This window comes from Chaetodon trifascialis, chromosome 9, assembly GCF_039877785.1.
Source record: "Chaetodon trifascialis isolate fChaTrf1 chromosome 9, fChaTrf1.hap1, whole genome shotgun sequence".
NCBI lineage: Eukaryota > Metazoa > Chordata > Actinopteri > Chaetodontiformes > Chaetodontidae > Chaetodon > Chaetodon trifascialis.
The window spans coordinates 15,360,651-15,367,862 of NC_092064.1; the positions used below are offsets into that span (position 1 = coordinate 15,360,651).

The 7,212-nt window shown below is 41.2% G+C and overlaps 7 non-coding genes across 7 annotated transcripts; all 7 read left to right on the forward strand.

Annotated features, from left to right (window-relative positions):
- Nucleotides 1-434: 434 nt before the first annotated feature.
- On the forward strand, nucleotides 435-507 carry trnam-cau (transfer RNA methionine (anticodon CAU)). The gene has a single exon. It is a non-coding gene; the product is annotated as a tRNA-Met (tRNA).
- A 712-nt stretch (nucleotides 508-1,219) lies between these two features.
- trnam-cau (transfer RNA methionine (anticodon CAU)) lies at nucleotides 1,220-1,292 on the forward strand. Its single transcript has one exon. It is a non-coding gene; the product is annotated as a tRNA-Met (tRNA).
- Nucleotides 1,293-1,983: 691 nt separating this feature from the next.
- Nucleotides 1,984-2,056, forward strand: trnam-cau (transfer RNA methionine (anticodon CAU)). The gene has a single exon. It is a non-coding gene; the product is annotated as a tRNA-Met (tRNA).
- Nucleotides 2,057-2,463: 407 nt separating this feature from the next.
- Nucleotides 2,464-2,536, forward strand: trnam-cau (transfer RNA methionine (anticodon CAU)). The gene has a single exon. It is a non-coding gene; the product is annotated as a tRNA-Met (tRNA).
- A 693-nt stretch (nucleotides 2,537-3,229) lies between these two features.
- On the forward strand, nucleotides 3,230-3,302 carry trnam-cau (transfer RNA methionine (anticodon CAU)). The gene has a single exon. It is a non-coding gene; the product is annotated as a tRNA-Met (tRNA).
- Nucleotides 3,303-3,850: 548 nt separating this feature from the next.
- On the forward strand, nucleotides 3,851-3,923 carry trnam-cau (transfer RNA methionine (anticodon CAU)). Its single transcript has one exon. It is a non-coding gene; the product is annotated as a tRNA-Met (tRNA).
- Nucleotides 3,924-4,415: 492 nt separating this feature from the next.
- Nucleotides 4,416-4,488, forward strand: trnam-cau (transfer RNA methionine (anticodon CAU)). Its single transcript has one exon. It is a non-coding gene; the product is annotated as a tRNA-Met (tRNA).
- The last annotated feature ends 2,724 nt before the right edge of the window (nucleotides 4,489-7,212 follow it).

Below are 7,212 nucleotides of genomic sequence, written 5' to 3' on the forward strand. Positions count from 1 at the left end.
CTCATAATGTAAGAATGAACAATAAGTCTCTCGATGGCTGAACTCATATTTGGAAACATTACACAGACACTATCATTCCCTCAGCAGCGTTTCATTTTTGGTTGGGCATCTGTCATTGTCCTGGAACTGCTCTCAGATCAGTCTCTCTCCCACTTGTCATTGCTGGTTTTGCACTATGAAAAATGTAAATGTCTGACGCCATGCACGCACATTCACCACTGACTGAACCAAAGACCTCATGCACTGCGGTATCATTTCATTGTTGTGTTTATATTGTTAGTCTCATGTTTCTTTCAACCTTAGCTTGCCCTCTTTGTCAAAGGTCAACTCCTAAACTAATATAGACAACAAAGTTTTACAAATGCACAGAGTGCACGATTGTTCACAATGGCAACTGTCACAACTCTTCTCAGTCAGAGTTGATATGTTTTCAGGCCTCGTTGGCGCAGTAGGCAGCGCGTCAGTCTCATAATCTGAAGGTCGTGAGTTCAAGCCTCACACGGGGCATCTGTTTTGAGGTCTGATGAAACAACACAATAGATTTCAAAAAAACAATCTCGCCTTGCGTTGGTTACCTTTCCAGTGAAAATATATTAAATCACAATAAAACAGAATAATGGAGACAAAACCTGCATATCATCAATCAATGTACTAAACATGTCGTCTAAGAATGCACAATTAGTCTCTCAATAGCTGAACTTACATTTGAAAACGTTACAAACACACCACCATTTCTTTAGTACTTTTTCAATGTTGGTTGTGCGTCTGTGAGAGTCCAAGAGCTGCTCTCAGGCCAGCATCTCTGTCACTCGTTGCTGCTGGTTTTACACTATGCAGCACAAATCTGATGCCATACCTCACACTTATCCATGCACACACATTCACCACTGACCGATCTGATGACCACATGCACTGTTATATTATTTCTTTATTGTATTATTGTAGTCTCATGTTTCTTTCAACCTGCGCTTGCCCTCTTTTGTCAACAGTGAACCTAAACTAATATGGACACGAAGTTTAACAAATGAAGTGAGTAAACAATTGTTGTTTCCAATGTGATGAATGGACTGTCAAGTTAAATTGTTGTTGCTCACGATGTAAGATGTGACAAGAGCCCAAACTGCCTTGTTGGAACAGTAGGTGGATGTTTCAGAAAATTGAGTTACTCCACAGTCACAGCAGTGACAACTCCCCTCAGTCATAATTTCCATATTTCCAAGCCTCGTTGGCGCAGTAGGCAGCGCGTCAGTCTCATAATCTGAAGGTCGTGAGTTCAAGCCTCACACGGGGCATCTGTTTTGAGGTCACATGATAACACGACGTGGTACATTCAGGAAAAAAATGTATGAAAAACATACAACTGATTCCAAAAACCAAAGAATGTTACAGAACTGTCATGTTTGTCAGCTTTCCAGTTAACATGCATTTCGTCAAAATAGAACTGCGTTTTAAACTCTGATGAAAACACAGCGTAATAGATTACATAAAGATGAAAAACAGACGACTGATGACAAAAATCAAAGAATCTCAAAGAGGCCTTATGTTCGGCCGCTTCCCTGTGAAAACGTATCACGTCACAACAAAACAGGATAATGGAGACAAAAGCTGCAAACTGTCGGAAGTAATGAACCAGTTATGTGTTGTAAGAATGGACAATTAGTCTCTGGATGGCTGAACTCGCATTTGAAAACATTACAAAAACACCACCATTCCCTCAGTAGTGTTTCATTGTTGGTATGCATCTGTGAGAGTCCGAGAGCTGCTCTCAGGCCTGAAACTCTGCCACTCATTTTTGTTTTACGTTATTCAACGTAAATCTCTAACTGCCTTGTTGGCACAGGAGTTGGATATTTTGAAATGAAATGTCAAGTTGATTTGCCGTTGCTCACCTCTGAAGATACAACTAGAGTATCCAAAAAAATCAAGTTAGTCCACAGTCACAATAGTGACAACTCCTCTCAATCATAATTTTTATGTTTCCAAGCCTCGTTGGCGCAGTAGGCAGCGCGTCAGTCTCATAATCTGAAGGTCGTGAGTTCGAGCCTCACACGGGGCATCTGTTTTGAGGTCACATGATAACACGACGTGGTGCTTTCAGGTAAAAATGCACGAAGAACATACAACCGACGACAACAATCACAGGATCCAACAGAAGTCTCATGTTGGATGGTTTAGTTATGAAAATGTATCTTGATCATCTCTCCTGTTCGTCTTTGCCTGTTTTATGTTACGTACCATAAATCTGACACCATACCTCACACTCACCCTTTCCTTAAACCTGAGCTTGGCCTCTTTTGTCAACGGTCAACTCCAAAGCAAACATGGACAAGAAGTTTTGCAATTGAAGAATGTATGATGTGACAAGAGCCCTAATGCCTTGTTGGTACAGTCTGTGAATATTTAAAGTTAGTCCACAGTCAGCACAGTGACAGCTCCTCTCATTCATGATTTCCATATTTCCAAGCCTCGTTGGCGCAGTAGGCAGCGCGTCAGTCTCATAATCTGAAGGTCGTGAGTTCGAGCCTCACACAGGGCATCTGTTTTAAAGTCAGACTGAAATCACAGAACATTACATAAAGATGAAAAACACTCAACTGATACCACAAATCAAAGAATCTTACAGAAGCCTTATGTTAGCCACCTTTCCAATGAAAATGTATTGCGTGACAACAAAACAGGATAATGGAGACAACACCTGCATACTGTCAAAATCAATGTACCAAACATGTTGTCCAAGAATACACAATTAGTCTTTTAATAGCTGAAGTCGCATTTGAAAATGTTACATATACAGCACCATTCCTTCAGTAGTATTTCACTGCTTCACTGCTCTCAGCTCAGCATCTCTCCCACTCATCTTTGCTTTACAAATCTGACACCATACCTCACACTCATCCATGCACACACATCCACCACTGACTGAACTGACGACCTCATGCGCTGCGACATCATTTCATTGTTGTATTTATATTGTCACTTTCACGTTTCTTTCAACCTGCACTCGCCCTCTTTTGTCAACGGTCAACTCATTCGCTTACATACACACGAAGTTTACAAATAAAGAGAATAAACAATTGTTGTTTCCGGCGTGATGAATGTACTGTCAAGTTGAGTTGTTGTTGCTCACCTCTGAAGACACGACAAGAGCCCTAACTGCCTTGTTGGTTTAGGAGTCACATACAGTCACAACAGTGACAACTCCTCTCAGTCATAATTTCCATATTTCCAAGCCTCGTTGGCGCAGTAGGCAGCGCGTCAGTCTCATAATCTGAAGGTCGTGAGTTCGAGCCTCACACGGGGCATCTGTTTTGAGGTCACATGATAACACGACATGGTACATTCAGGAAAAAAATATGAAAAACATACAACTGATGACAACAATTAAAGGATCCAACGGATGGCTCATATTGGATGGTTTAGTTGTGAAAATGTATCTTGTGACATCAATACAGAATAATGGAGACACAAACTACATACTGTCAACATTACAAACACACCAACATTCCTTCAAGTGTGATTCACTGTTGGTTGTGCATCTGAAACTGTCCTGGAACTGCTCTCAGGCCAGTTTCTCTCCCACTCGTCTTTGCTTGTTTTATACTATGCGGCACAAATATGATGCCATACCTCACACTCATCCATGCACACACATTCACCACTGACTGAACTGACGACCTCATGCGCGGCGATATCATTCACGAAGAGAATAAACAATTGTTTCAAAGGTGATGAATGAAATGTCAAGTTGAATTGCTGTTGCTCACCTCTGAAGATAAAACAAGAGTATCCACAGTTAGTCCACAGTCACAACAGTGACAGCTCCTCTCAATCATAATTTCCACATTTTCAAGCCTCGTTGGCGCAGTAGGCAGCGCGTCAGTCTCATAATCTGAAGGTCGTGAGTTCGAGCCTCACACGGGGCATCTGTTTTAAAGTCAGACTGAAAACACAGAACATTACATAAAGATGAAAAACACTCAACTGATACCACAAATCAAAGAATCTTACAGAAGCCTTATGTTAGCCACCTTTCCAATGAAAATGTATTGCTTGACAACAAAACAGGATAATGGAGACAACAATCAATGTACCAAACATGTTGTCTAAAAATACACATTTAGTCTTTTAATAGCTGAAGTCGCATTTGAAAATGTTACATATACAGCACCATTCCTTCAGTAGTATTTCACTGCTTCACTGCTCTCAGCTCAGCATCTCCCCCACTCATCTTTGCTTTACAAATCTGACGCCATACCTCACACTCATCCATGCACACACATCCACCACTGACTGAACTGACGACCTCATGCGCTGCGACATCATTTGTTGCTCACCTCACCATTTGGTACAGTAGGTAGATACTCCACAATCACAACAGTGACAACTCCTCTCAATCATAATTTCCATATTTTCAAGCCTCGTTGGCGCAGTAGGCAGCGCGTCAGTCTCATAATCTGAAGGTCGTGAGTTCAAGCCTCACACGGGGCATCTGTTTTGAGGCCACATGACGACACGATGTAGTACATCTCATCAATGGCAGAACCTTTCCTTCAGTAGTGTTTCACTGTTGGTTGTGCATCTGAAATTACTAAGACTAAAACAGAACAGCAGCGAATGTGAACCACCAAATCACTGTAGACATTTCAAAACAAATTGCAGTTCATTTGAAAATCCCAAATTATTCAGCAACATACTCCTGCAGCATGGTCATCATTACTCAAATTCTGTGGGGATCAGGTGGTGGTGGAGAAAGTGGAGGTTGGATGTTGGCAGCAGGACTGGCACGCTGCACTCACAGGTGCAGCAAATTAGGTTCATGGAAAGCACGCTGATGAGTGAATGGTGTCAGTGTGAGGAAGACAGAGGAATGGTAGTTTTAGGCTTCAGCCAGCAGGTTCAGGCCAGGAAAATATATGAAAAGTAAAAGTTTTGAACGGAGATAGAAGAGAGAATGAACGATTCCTGATTGAATTTTTACGATCCTTCAAATAATGAGAGAAAAAAAACATGATTTTCAGTGTAAGCCAAGTGTAACATCTTAGCGGGCAGTGTCGAGGCAGTTGGGTGCTGCACTGAAAACAGTGTTTCTGTGTCTGCAGATACTGCATCAATCTCTAGTGTTTGGACAGCAGCTCTGTCAAGTTCTGCCATAATTGCGATGCATTTGTTGGATCACAACAATATCTGGGATTATTACAGCAGTGATAGTGGAAAACACACAAAAGATGCTTTAATAGCAGCATAGTGGCTTATTTAGTCAAAGCAAATACCCCTAACACATTTTGACATGTGGACATTGGCCCTTTCTTTCCATATTGAGTTTTATTGCATATTTGCTCTTTGTGTAGCCATTTACACTGATGCATGCGGCACCAGAGGCTATGGCCCTGAAAATGTTCTTTTAGCACACTGAAAACCCAGAGTTGTAACCAAAAATGATGAAAATGCAATGCAACCTTTCGCATAAAAGAGGCTCCACTTTTCCAGGATACAGTATTGATGAAGTGGCTCCTCTTCTTCCTTTTGATATGTGTTCAAACCTGAGTCAAAGGACACATTATTTAAATGATATGTATTTTTTTTGTGTTTGAAGGAGCTAGAAGTTGAATTCGAGTTATAGTAGAGAGTCAAGGCAAAGATAAATGACCAGTAATTTTGCAAGCCAGTCAGAAGGAAGCTGACGGAGGTATGTGTATGTACGGTTTGACCCTGGAGTTTAACTTGTGTGTTTTAACTCGGCCAGTGTACCATCATGATTTATAAAGTGCTCACCCTGCACATAATTTAGCTGAATAGAAGGGGTGTCTGATATTGACATTATAACTGATAGTCTAGCCTTCTTCTACAGTATATTGATAAATTGGACTGTACGTACGTGTGTCTAATAAACCATTAAGATAAAGTGGCTGACAGGTTCAGATAATTGGTTCAATGTTAAAGCCACCAGCCAACTTTATTTACACATGTTCTGTCTCCATGCATTTCTGTGTTGGTCTCCAGTATATTTCAATGTTGGCATACCTGCAGCATATTATGTGTGTGTATTTTTTTTGAAGATTCCTGCATTGTTTGTCTGTTTGTATGTGTGTGTGTGTGTGTGTGCGTGTGCGTGCGTGCGTGTGTGCGTGTGTGTGTGCATGCGTGCGTGTGTGGTTGTGCTTGTGGGCATCTGGGGTTGCGTTTTTCATTCCCTGCAGAAGAAATAGGCATCAGAAATGTCAAGAAGCCTCCAATGGCCCATTAATCCCCATGCCTCACTGGTGGTGGTCTGCAGAGATATTTAGCATGTTACGTGACAGGATAGCCTGACACACACACACACACACACACACACACACACACACACACACACACACACACACACACACAGGACAAGGACATGCATTTAGACAAGGACTCCGTTTCCACTTCTTTCTCTTTTTTCTAGCTCATTCTCTATAAAGCTGTGTACAGTTTTGTTGACATGCATCTGAGGAGTCAGGATTCGATGGAGTGTGAGATTCTGTGATGTATATATTTCCAAAATCAAGGAAAGCCGAAAGAGCATCCTCTCCATTCACCGTAACCATCTAGCTGGAAAGGAAATTTGCTGTAAAAAATGTGAAAAATGTGGGAAAAAAAAGTGCTGTTCTAGGAAGTGAACACTGAGCTGCCATCATCTGCTGCGAGGAGGAGTTGTAGTTACACTACTGTAGGTAAAAATGAGAGTGGTTACCAAGGGAGGAATCATGAAAGAGGTGATAATTAAGGAATTATGAACGAGACGTTCCTGAACAACTCGATGACTGTATAGTTCATAATGTAGAGTTGTTAGAGTACAGACTGGGAGATATGATATTAATGAATCATGATGAACCGCTTTGGTGGGGGTGGGGGTGGGGGGACAAAAAGGTGAGTAATCATTAAGCAATTTGCTATGAGTGAGTCGTCACTAATTTCAGTGTCAGTGGCTGATTCATAGTTTAAACAAGCTTATGAAAAAGTGGTCATTATCTGATTTAACAGATGCTTCTGGTTTGTTCTTTATTTGTTCCTCACAAACTACTCACATTTCTGTCTTCCTCTATTTTTCATTTCAGTCCAACCAGGAAAAAAATGACATTATACTGAAACATTTGAGCCTACTTTTTTCATTTATATGCACAGAGCAAATAAATGATGAAGCTTCAGAGCAGCTGGAAGAAAAGTAGTGCAAAAACACAAGTGAACAGT